The 12,104-nt window shown below is 38.3% G+C and overlaps 1 long non-coding RNA gene across 1 annotated transcript; it reads left to right on the forward strand.

Moving 5' to 3' along the window:
* The first annotated feature begins 9,571 nt into the window (after positions 1-9,571).
* Positions 9,572-10,461, forward strand: LOC139070906 (uncharacterized). Its single transcript, XR_011521280.1, has 3 exons — positions 9,572-9,785; positions 9,869-9,924; positions 10,258-10,461. It is a non-coding gene; the product is annotated as an uncharacterized lncRNA (long non-coding RNA).
* Positions 10,462-12,104: the final 1,643 nt, after the last annotated feature.

Consider the following 12,104-nt stretch of genomic DNA (forward strand, 5'->3'; position numbering starts at 1 on the left):
GTCAATAGCTGTAGATGGAGTATTTGAATGTTTCACTGTGGAAATTCTAAATAGAAAAAACACTAACATCTTCATGAGTTGTGTATACCGGGCAACTGGTTCAAGCATTGAAATTTTTAATGAATGGATGGGTAAACTGTTTTGCTCTGTCAATCATAAAACTATATTTATTTGTGGAGACGTTGACATCGACTTGTTAAATCCGCCCAAGCTCAAAACCATTGATGATTTCAGTGACACTATGTACAGCTTATCTCTGTATCCAACTATGACAAAACCGAGCAGAATAACGTCACACAGTGCCAAACTCATTGACAACATCTTTACGAACATTATGGGAAATCAAATCACAAGTGGCCTTTTAATATGTGACATCACTGACCACTTACCTGTGTTCATTCTGTATGATTGTAATTTTAAGAAAACCAATGATGCTACAGCAAAAGTTTGTAAACGAATAATCACAGAGGAAAAAATCCTTGCCTTAAACAATAGTTTAGCGCTCCAGGGTTGGAGTCCCGTGTACAGAGCACCAAATGTGGACAGTGCTTATTGTAGATTTTTAGAAATCTTCACTTCCTTACATAATAAACACTGCCCGATGAAAGAATATTTTAGAAAGGAAAAACATAAGAATAGCCCCTGCATTTCAAAAGGAATACTTAATGCCTGTAAAAAGAAAAATAATCTTTACAAATTGTTTGTCAAGGTAAAAACAACAGAAGTCGAACAAAAATAAAAGAAGTACTAGAATAAATTAACTGATACCATAAGAACAAGTAAGTGGTTATATTATTTTAAAAAAACTGTGTGAAAATAAAAACAATATGAAGGGAACTTGGAACCTACTTAAACACGGATCTTCTAAGTTGACATATCCTGATCACTTTATTCAGGGGCGCCGTAAAGCGGTGAAAGATTAGGAAGATTCTAAGGGCCCACAGTTGTCAGGGGCCCAAAAAAGTTTCAAAGATGAATAAAAATAAATAAAGTTTAAAAATCACAAGTACTTTACTTTGCAGTATTTTTTCTCATTTAAGACATTAAACAAACAATCTTTTAGTCTTTATGAAATGTGTATTTATTCAGAGGTCCCTACTTTATTTTGACAAATTAATTTGACTGATTTTATTTAAGGGGGTCTGTGGGAATCACTTAAGGCTCTCTTCTCTAGCAGTACTATTACAAAGGAATATAAAAAGGCTATTTTTGGTGATAAACATATTGTTTTTCCACATAATGATAATTATATATATCAATCAGTAAAAATGTATAGATTGTTTTTGATGCTGGGCATTGTTATTTAGTCCGTCACTAAGTATGTTATTAATTATATCACTGTAAATAATAAATCTTGCTGTGTACAATCAAGGCTGAACATATTTTTAGCTGTTTTTTTGTTGTTGAGAAAAATGGGTTTCTAGAGACATATACGTATTCATGCAAAGTTATCCAACTTTAAAATTTTATGTAACCCTAACTGACTCCGGTTTGAACTGTGTGCTTATTCATTTTGTGTCTATGATGAAGCCATGGAGACTTAATTAAGAAGTCACCTTGTGAGCGGTGAATCCTTAATTTTTGTCAGTCATACAGGAATACTTGATTTCGAGAGGAAAGACAGCTGAAAAAGTAGTTATGTAAAGCTTTGACACAACATGGAAATTTAATTAGATATCCAAATTTGAATTTTATCATCAAATAAAATTTTAGAATAAATGAACACATTTTAAGGGAGTAAAAGGGAAAAGGAGATTAACACCTTTCAGCATGTGCATTTCCTGCTTTTTCCAGCAGTGACACTGCTAATTCTGTTGAAGGAAATTCACTGTTTAATGAGACAGTTGGTGAAAATGATATGTAAATAAGTAAGAATGCATGTAGACCTACATAATTAAGCAAAACTGAAACACTAATATAAAGTATATATATTATATTTTTTCTCCCTTCGAATCTGGGAGGGTGGAACCCCAGCTCCAGCTATGGACGAGCCCCCAGGGGGCCCAACTTGATATTTTTTCATGGGGCCCAAAATCTCTGGCAGCCCTCCTGACTTTGTTGATGAACACGGTGACGAATATAATATGAGAAATGTTGTAAATAAGTTAATCAATTATTTTGCAAATGTTGGTTCTAAGTTGGCAGCTGATATTCCAGATAATGGAGTTAGAGAATCAACCATTGAACAGAATCCCTGGTCATTCTTCCTCTCAGCTACAAATGAGCAGGAAGTTATACATATTGTACATAAGTGTAAAAGTAAGTCCTCCACTGATTGTCATGACATCAACATGACAATGATTAAAAAGGTTATTCTGAATATTGTAAAACCATTGACTTACATCTGTAACTTGTCATTCCAGACTGGCTGCTTTCCTAGTCAAATTAAAATAGCTAAAGTAATTCCACTGTTCAAAAATGAAAGCAAACATGTATTTACTAATTATAGACCAATTTCACTTTTGCCTCAATTTTCTAAAATTCTAGAGAAGCTTTTAAATTTTCGACTTGAAAAGTTTCTTGAGAAGCGCTGTATACTTAATGAAAGTCAGTATGCATTTAGGTCCAAAAGAACGTCAATGGCACTAACTGAAGCCATTGAAGAAATTACAAATTCAATGGAGCACAAAAAGTATGCAGTAGGTATCTTTGTTGAGGGCTGCAGCTAGAAGGTCCTGGGTTCGATTCCCGGTGTGGGATCTTTCTGCATGGAGTTTGTGTGTTCTCCCTGTGCATGCGTGGGTTCTCTCCGGGTACTCCGGCTTCCTCCCACCATCCAAAAACATGACTGTTAGGTTGATTGGTCTGTCTAACTTGACCCTAGGTGTGAGTATGTGTGTACATGGTTGTTTGTCCTGTGTGTCTCTGTGTTGCTGTCGATGGACTGGCTGTCTGTCCAGGGTGTACCCCGCCTACTTGTCCGTTGACTGCTGGAGATAGGCACTAGAACCCCCCCCCCCCCCCCCCCCCCCCCTTTAGCCCTTAGCTGGCTAAATAGAATGCTGCTGATCCCACTGAGTTTCGAACCAACATCAGCAAAGGGAAAATAAATACCTAATCACACAATCATGCCACTGGACTACCAAAACCCACACACTAAAGAGGCTTTTCGTTTTGGGATATATTTAAGCTTTGTCATGTAGCAAGTTGTATTTATCTTGTTTAATTGGAGCATAGCACATAGCATTAACAATTCTAAACTAGTAACAACCGTAATCCATGTGGGTCAGCTTAGTTTAAGATTAAGTTAAAAAACAAAAACAGAAGAAGTCAGTGGGCTAGGCTGAGTTTGCGTGAATGGGCGGGGCTGACTCTGGTGCAGCTCCACCTTTGTGGTTCTGCAGCGAGCACCCTCTCGGAAAAGGCGATGCAACTGTAAGTCACGTGACAGCCGGCTGCCAGGTCCTCACGTAAGGTCGTCGCCCTCAGCTCATCTTGCCGCTTTTACGGACCGTACGGACGAGAAAAAGACAGCCTCCACGGCGTGTCATGGAGGATGCAATTATGTGTGAGTATGTTATTTAAAATATAAAAGAGTAAATGTTTTGGTCCTCTTTTTACGCTAACACGTACACAGCACATTTAGCCACCAAGCTAACCTTAAGCTAAAAGAAGGCTAACCTTTAGCGCTGGGAAGTAAAGTTGCATACTCTTGAATGAGAGAGCATACTTTTAAGAATAGTGTTATTATACCGTACTTTTAACTTTTACTTGAATAATGTTTTTGTGAAGTATACATGCATGACAGAGAGAGACAGAGATTATCCTTCTTGTTTCTACAGTGTTTTTTTATAACTCTTTTTCACTATTACTAGTCCATATGTTGTATATTTTAATCCTGATATTTTTATACAAGAAATTATGGCATATTTAGGTTGTATTCACACCAGTAAGCTTCGTTGCTTCACTTTACCTGGTCTGGACTAAATACTGTTTTTATTTTAATATTTTAAATTTGGTCGTGGTTCCTATGCAAGCTGCAAATAAATGCAGCAGGACCTGAGTTTCTTAACAAAAAGACACTGCTGAGCTCTGTAGTGAAAAGAAAAGAAAGATAACTATCTTTTCTATAGCACCCCTCAATATAAAAATCGCAAAGCGCTTCACAAAAACAAAAATTAAAAATACAAAAAACATTTTGAAAAATGATTTTCAAATATGTTTAAAATGAGAACAAATAAAAAATTGGGATTTCTACATGTGAAGAAGGAGAGAGAAAATGCATTTTTTGTGATGTCTACAGAGAATATAATTTTCATTAACATGTTTAAATTTAAGTGTTCCTTTGTTTAATACATTTTAAAGCTAGTGGTGCAGTCATTCGTCTTAAAAAGGATATTTAACTTTTTTTTTATTTGTTGTCATTGCAGTCATAACACCAGAGGAAGCCATCAACAGGTACAAGAAGGTGCTTATGGTGACAGGATGGGAGTCTCCCAATGGTTGCAGCCTTCAGAAAAATTGGTGCAGACTGGAAAACTATTGCAGACACAGCTGCAATAGCTGAACTTGCAGCAGTAAGTCCGGAGAGGTACGAAGAACTCAGGAACACCTACAGCCCAAAGGAAAGTTTAGCTTCCTTTGCTAAAAGATGCAAGGCGACAATTCAGTCTGCCAGTCTTGAGAAGGATGTCATTAAAATTAAGGATGCTGGAGTACTTCTTAATATGTTCCCAAAGTTTTTGTAGCCAAAAAAATGTTGGGTTTTTTTCATCTCTAATGTGGATTACCTTGGACCTGTTCTGTTTAATTTTTTTATATTGTTTTAGTGTTTTTACATGTTGATTTCATAGATTATAAAGGTGAAAGTAAATCTTTGAAAAGTTTGTTGTGTACCATTCTCATTATTTAAAAAAAAGTACCCTTAAACATTGAACATTTTGTTAGTGATTGATTTGAGCCAGGTAACTTTGTAACCTGCAGGATTTTGGTCATCCATCTCTGGAATATTACCACACACAAGATAAAAGAAAATGCTGTGTGAATAAACTCAATCTACTCATGGCAAATGTTCATATAACAACATAGTAAATACCTAGTAGGTACAGATTCATTGCTCAGTAGGTACTTGGGAGGAGGCTTCACTTTACTTTAGGGTGCACAAAAGCAGTAGGTAATACTTAAGTACCTACTAGGTACTGATTCGTTCCTCAGTAGGTACTTGGGAGGAGGCTTCACTTTACTTTAGGGTACACAAAAACAGTAGGTAATACTCAAGTACCTACTAGGTACTGATTAATTCCTCAGTAGGTACTTGGGAGGAGGCTTCACTTTACTTTAGGGTACACAAAAGCAGTAGGTAATACTTAAGTACCTACTAGGTACTGATTCATTCCTCAGTAGGTACTTGGGAGGAGGCTTCACTTTACTTTAGGGTACACAAAAGCAGTAGGTAATACTTAAGTACCTACTAGGTACTGATTCATTCCTCAGTAGGTACTTGGGAGGAGGGTTCACTTTACGTTAGGGTACACAAAAGCAGTAGGTAATACTTAAGTACCTACTAGGTACTGATTCGTTCCTCAGTAGGTACTTGGGAGGAGGCTTCACTTTACTTTAGGGTACACAAAAGCAGTAGGTAATACTTAAGTATCTACTAGGTACAGATTCGTTCCTCAGTAGGTACTTGGGAGGAGGCTTCGCTTTACTTTAGGGTACACAAAAGCAGTAGGTAATACTTAAGTACCTACTAGGTACTGATTCGTTCCTCAGTAGGCACTTGGGAGGAGGCTTCGCTTTACTTTAGGGTACACAAAAGCAGTAGGTAATACTCAAGTACCTACTAGGTACTGATTCGTTCCTCAGTAGGTACTTGGGAGGAGGCTTCGCTTTACTTTAGGGTACACAAAAGCAGTAGGTAATACTTAAGTACCTACTAGGTACTGATTCGTTCCTCAGTAGGCACTTGGGAGGAGGCTTCACTTTACTTTAGGGTACACAAAAGCAGTAGGTAATACTTAAGTACCTACTAGGTACTGATTCGTTCCTCAGTAGGTACTTGGGAGGAGGCTTCGCTTTACTTTAGGGTACACAAAAGCAGTAGGTAATACTTAAGTACCTACTAGGTACTGATTCGTTCCTCAGTAGGTACTTGGGAGGAGGCTTCACTTTACTTTAGGGTACACAAAAGCAGTAGGTAATACTCAAGTACCTACTAGGTACTGATTCATTCCTCAGTAGGTACTTGGGAGGAGGCTTCACTTTACTTTAGGGTACACAAAAGCAGTAGGTAATACTTAAGTACCTACTAGGTACTGATTCATTCCTCAGTAGGTACTTGGGAGGAGGCTTCACTTTACTTTAGGGTACACAAAAGCAGTAGGTAATACTCAAGTACCTACTAGGTACTGATTCATTCCTCAGTAGGTACTTGGGAGGAGGCTTCACTTTACTTTAGGGTACACAAAAGCAGTAGGTAATACTCAAGTACCTACTAGGTACTGATTCATTCCTCAGTAGGCACTTGGGAGGAGGCTTCACTTTACTTTAGGGTACACAAAAGCAGTAGGTAATACTCAAGTACCTACTAGGTACTGATTCATTCCTCAGTAGGTACTTGGGAGGAGGCTTCACTTTACTTTAGGGTACACAAAAGCAGTAGGTAATACTTAAGTACCTACTAGGTACTGATTCGTTCCTCAGTAGGCACTTGGGAGGAGGCTTCACTTTACTTTAGGGTACACAAAAGCAGTAGGTAATACTCAAGTACCTACTAGGTACTGATTCATTCCTCAGTGGGTACTTGGGAGGAGGCTTCACTTTACTTTAGGGTACACAAAAGCAGTAGGTAATGCTTATGTACCTAGTAGGTACTGATTCGTTCCTCAGTAGGTACTTGGGAGGAGGCTTCACTTTCCATTGTCTCGAGACGGACGGATGCCAATGATGGACGACGAAGTGACAGACGAGTGAACTCAAGATGAAACAGTGATATTAAATCACTGTGACGTTGCAAATTATCTGCATCCTTCATGAGGTTTACAAAAGAGCGTCTACAGGCACTACATTAATCTGGGATTAATTTCTTATTGCTTTCATAAATAACTAGTCCCTGAATAAGACTGCTGGGTGGTTGCCAGTAAGTACTGGCTAACTGCCCACTAATCCCTGAATAAGACTGATGAGCATTTTCACCAGTAACTACTGGTTAACTACCTATTCTTCCATGCTTCACGACTCATTACCCCCTAAGTTGTTCCCTAGTAATGAAGCACAAATAGATAACTACCTATTACGGTCTGAATAAGGCTGCTGGGGTTTTACCAGAAAGTACTGATGAAATAATCTATTAGTCCATGAATAAGACTACTGGGTGTTTACCAGTAAGTACTGGTTAACTACCTATTAGTCCCTGAAAAAAGACTGATGAGTGTTTTCACCAGTAACTACTGGTTAACAACCTATTCTTCCCTGCTTAATTACTCATTACCACCTAAGTCGTTCCCTAGTAACGAAGCACAATTTTGCGTACCTTATTGTAAAGTGTTACCCCTAAACTTTAGCTGGAATTTGAAAAGGGTGGTAGATAAATCAAGCATGACATCATTGTGGTTCCTAGCGCAGAATTTAACTGCCTCGGTTTTGTTGTCATTTAAACGTAGGAAATTAGCTAAAAACTAGATTTTTGTTTTTGAGGACGGTATTGGGTGGTGTGACAGCAATATCAATTTGGCAATCGTCAGAATAGATGTGATAATGCACCTGGAAACGAGCAAATATCAATGTCAGTGGAAGAATGTATATGGTGAAAAGCAAAGGCCCTAGGTTCAAACCCGGAGGAACCCCCCAGAGCAGAGGCAACGATGGGGACGAGTAGTTCTCCATGCAAACTGTAAAGCATTGGTTTCCGAGATATGATCTGAATCAATCAAGTGCAATCCCGTTATCCCCACCCAAAACTCCAGCCTCGTCACAAGGATGGTCAACTGTATCAAACTCTGCTGATATATCTAAGAGAAGAATAACAGAGTGGCCAGCATCTGTTACTACCAAGATATCATTCAGGGCCAGAACATGCATAGATTCAATATTGTGCTTAAAGCCAGATTGGAAAGGATCTTGGAGATTATTCTCCTCAAGGTGATGAAGAAGTTGTAAGTCAACAACCTTTTCGAGGATTTTTGACAAAAAATAGAAGCTTTCTAAATTCTCAAGATGGAGCCCAGATTTTTTCAATAGTGGATGTACAACAGCATGCTTAAATGAGGTAGGAACTATCCCAGATATCATAATCACGTTGAGAACAAATGGGCCAACAACAGGGGGAGTTCCAATTAGCACCCTTGGAGAAAGAGGGTCCAATGGAAACCCAGAGGTTTTCATACCTGAAATGATTTTGCTGATGTCCTTTAGTGCAATAGCCCAGAATGAGCATAGTGGTATAATCCCTGAATTTATCTCATGGCTAATCAAACCCATTGAGGTGATGTTAGATTTGATAAGGGTGATCTTGTCAACAAAAAATTTCTGAAACTGAACACACAGGTCTATTGAATGTTGGGTGAGTGGAACATTCTCGTTTAGGAAAGTGTATGAATTTGTTGTTTCTGTCTTTTAATTGGATTTTTAATATACTTTAACTGGACTTATTTAAGATAAGTTTGCTCTTGGCTTGTTTTTTATCTTTGGTGAAATGATCTATTTTCTTGTTCTTTTTACTGTTGTATTTTGTATTTGTATTGTATTTATTTTTCCGTCATAACAAATACATACAAAACACGTGAAAAGGAAATAATTATCTAATAAAGAACATAATAATAATTATCACGGATACAAATTCCTGTTGTAAATTAAACTGTTTCTTTAGATATAATTTATGAACGAAAAGGTATAGGCTGAAGTTAAACTTATTTAAGCCTACCCATTAATTCTTTACAAAAAATCAACATTGTCATAAATATCAAAAGTAAATAAACATGTAAACAATACAGTTTTTACATGCATCATCCTAATTTCAACAAAATCAGTCAAGAGGTATAAACATGAATAAAACAAAATCAATTGAAATCAGTCAAGAGGTATAAACGTGTGACAAAACTAATTTTGGTGCACTTGGTAATTGCATAAGGCGTTATTTTTAAAACTCCTTTTGAATATTTTCAACAAGCATGAATTTTTTAATCTATCCTCGAGGGGCTATTCCAATAACTCACTCCTCTTACTGAGAGACATCTTTGTTTTTTATTGGTTCTAATATTCTTTTTTTTTTTTTTTTTTTGAAAATCCCAGTTCCTCTTAGACTATATCCTCCTTCCCTTTGTTCAAACATCCTTTGGAGATATTTGGAGATCCTTTGTCAGTATTTTATCATATTCAGCACCTTTTTATTTTATTTAATCACAACTATATTTTATACTAAACGACTCATAACTCCATTTCTGATATCTGGCATCTCTGACCAAGTTAGTAATTACAAACCAATCCCTATCCCGCCATATCCAAAGTCATTGAAAAATCAGCAGCAGAGCAAGTAATTATTTTCCTGGACATAAAACATGTAACCCATGCGATTGACGCACCTGGAGGGAGCTCCCCAGTTAGTGGACTTTCCCCTTTAAGAGGAATTCTGACCTGCTAATGAGCAAGCTGTTGTTGCTCCAGGTGGAGTGCTGAATCACGCAGTTACTGTTGCTCCAGGGTTTGGTCTTCTCTGCCAGTCTTCAGTGCTTGCTAAAACCTTCAATTCAGCTTATCTGAGGGTGCAGTTGGTTCACTGTTCTGAGAGGAAGAAACTGAACCGTACCATTTTAAAAGGGTAGCACTTTGCCAAAGTTACAGGAGTGTTGGTAAGCTGCACTTTCATGTTCCTCAGTTACTGATGGAGCCAATTTACTTGTTTTATTTTCTAATGTTATACTTACTGTCACAGATCCTCCATATTTGCCTAACTGAGGCCAAAGTTTGTGTATGTGTTTCTACTCATCGGTGAGTAAACATATTCATTGATCTACACTGATTAGCTGCATGATCCAGTGTTGCTTGGAATATTTTTAGTGTCTTGAGATGTTGCACAGAATGTGGTTTATTGTTTTCACATAATTCCTGTCCAAAGATATTTGACCTAAGCACTTGTTTCCTGTGTGGGGAAGCTCAGCTGAGCAATTAATCAAATTGAGTGAAACAAACATAATTACGTAATTAAGAAAAATGTGAATGTGGACCTCCTGGAATTTCTGTGGAGAACCTGAATGATTTGTGATATTTTGTATATATGTAAATAGTAGAATTGATGATTTCCCTTTCTGGCTTTTGTTTTAGGTCAGGTTTTTGTGTGGATTTCTTTCCCTTTTCCCTTTTACATTCAGTTCATCCCATTCACCGTCTTGAATTTTCCTTGGATGGCGAGCCACCCATGAACCAATTGGAACCCTGGATTGATGTCACAAGGAACAAGCCCTTGTTCATGCAGATGAAGTCTGAAACTCTTCAAGGAACTGATGGACGGTCTATTGGTTATAATGTTTTTTCTAAATGTATCACTGCTTATTTGATGTAAACCATTTCACCTTGTGAATATTCAAAATACACTTTGAACGACAACCCCTCTTATCAGTTGACTTTTTGCCCATACTGTTTATTGACTCCTTTGTTGAACTTAGTTTTGGTTACCAATTATTCCATCTATTGGTTATACCGTAAATCCTCTAATTAACTGCCGGGTATCATATTTTGGCCTGTGTCAGAGTCGGCGGAGGTGAATAATGGCCGTTTTTTATTGTGGCCGGGTGGAATGTGGTAACAAGCAAGTACGGGGGGCGGTTGTGTCATCGTCTCACTTTTGATTTGCCAGTGATAGACCGCGAGGGTAACTTTAACCGTGCGGAGACGAAGAGGAGGCGAAAATTTGATATCAAGTTCAAAGAGAACGTGCTGATTATGCTGCAGAACACTCTGGGGAGCAGTAGCAGGGGTTGTATGAACTAGTCACTAGTCGACTTCACCGCTCTATAGTGACTTTTTATGCCTGTCATTGACTAGTCGCTGTCACATGATAATGACCGGCAAGATGCAGTCCACGGAAAAGACCGCAGCCTGCTGTCAGCAGGTGACAAGCTCCTGCGAGTCGGGAGGCAACGCGCTGTGCCAGAGCGTCGGTACTGACACCCGCCATAAAACGGACATTTAACCAAATTGTGACGTTGACCCTCTTGCAATTTAACCTTCCCCTCACCCCCATCCTAACCTTAACCAGCTTGCGCATGCAAAGCTCTGATTGTTGATGCGCTCTAGACATCTGCGCACGGCCACAGTAACATTATCAAATCAGGTGTCGCCACCTCAAAAACTAAATTAATATGAGATCGTTCATGTCAGCTCATTTCTTTTTTTTCTTTTATTTGTGCCTGATGCTTTTTGCTGTTGTGGATCGGGGCGCATCACCTGTTTTGTCCTCGGTGACGCACCTAACTGATGTGGCTGGCAAGCAGCGAGCACTCCGCTGTTTTTGCGGTCGGTAGATCTTTTAGAACTGCAGTTCAAAGGTAACTCATGAGGTGAATATATATGAACCCAGGTAGCAGTTTTTCTACCTGGGGGGGGGGGGGGGGGGGGGGGGGATGGCTGAAGCAGAAACTACCGTTGTTAAAAGAAATGTGTTTAACTTTGAAAATGTGGGCGCAGTTTTAATTGTCAAAAACTCCAGCGAACCATTAGTTCATTTTGCTCAAATAGAAATAGAGGCCTGCCTCTAATTCTGGTCCTCCTTCCAATAAAGGCCTGGAGCTTGATGAGCTTGAGTCAAATACAGGCCCTGGCCTGTATTAGTGGATTTACGGGAAATCAGATTAGCGCACAGCTTTTGCTAAAAGGGGTTACAAACAGCTACTTCATCCAAAACAGTTTGGGTTTTGCTCAGGTTCCTCAACCAAACTGGCTACCTCCTTTCTCACAGAAAATATTAAAAGATCCTTAGACAACAGTAATGTAGTTAGAGCAGTTTTCTTAGATCTGGAAAAAAAATAAACCTTTTACACAGTGAATCACAAGATGCTCCTACATAAATTTGGCTAATTAAATTTTTCATAGACAGCTATTGATTGTTTCAGATAACATCTAAACCAAAAACAGTGCATCAAAGTTAATGGAATTAAATTGAGCATTAAAAA

The sequence above is a fragment of the Nothobranchius furzeri genome, chromosome 1 (genome assembly GCF_043380555.1).
Source record: "Nothobranchius furzeri strain GRZ-AD chromosome 1, NfurGRZ-RIMD1, whole genome shotgun sequence".
Lineage (NCBI taxonomy): Eukaryota > Metazoa > Chordata > Actinopteri > Cyprinodontiformes > Nothobranchiidae > Nothobranchius > Nothobranchius furzeri.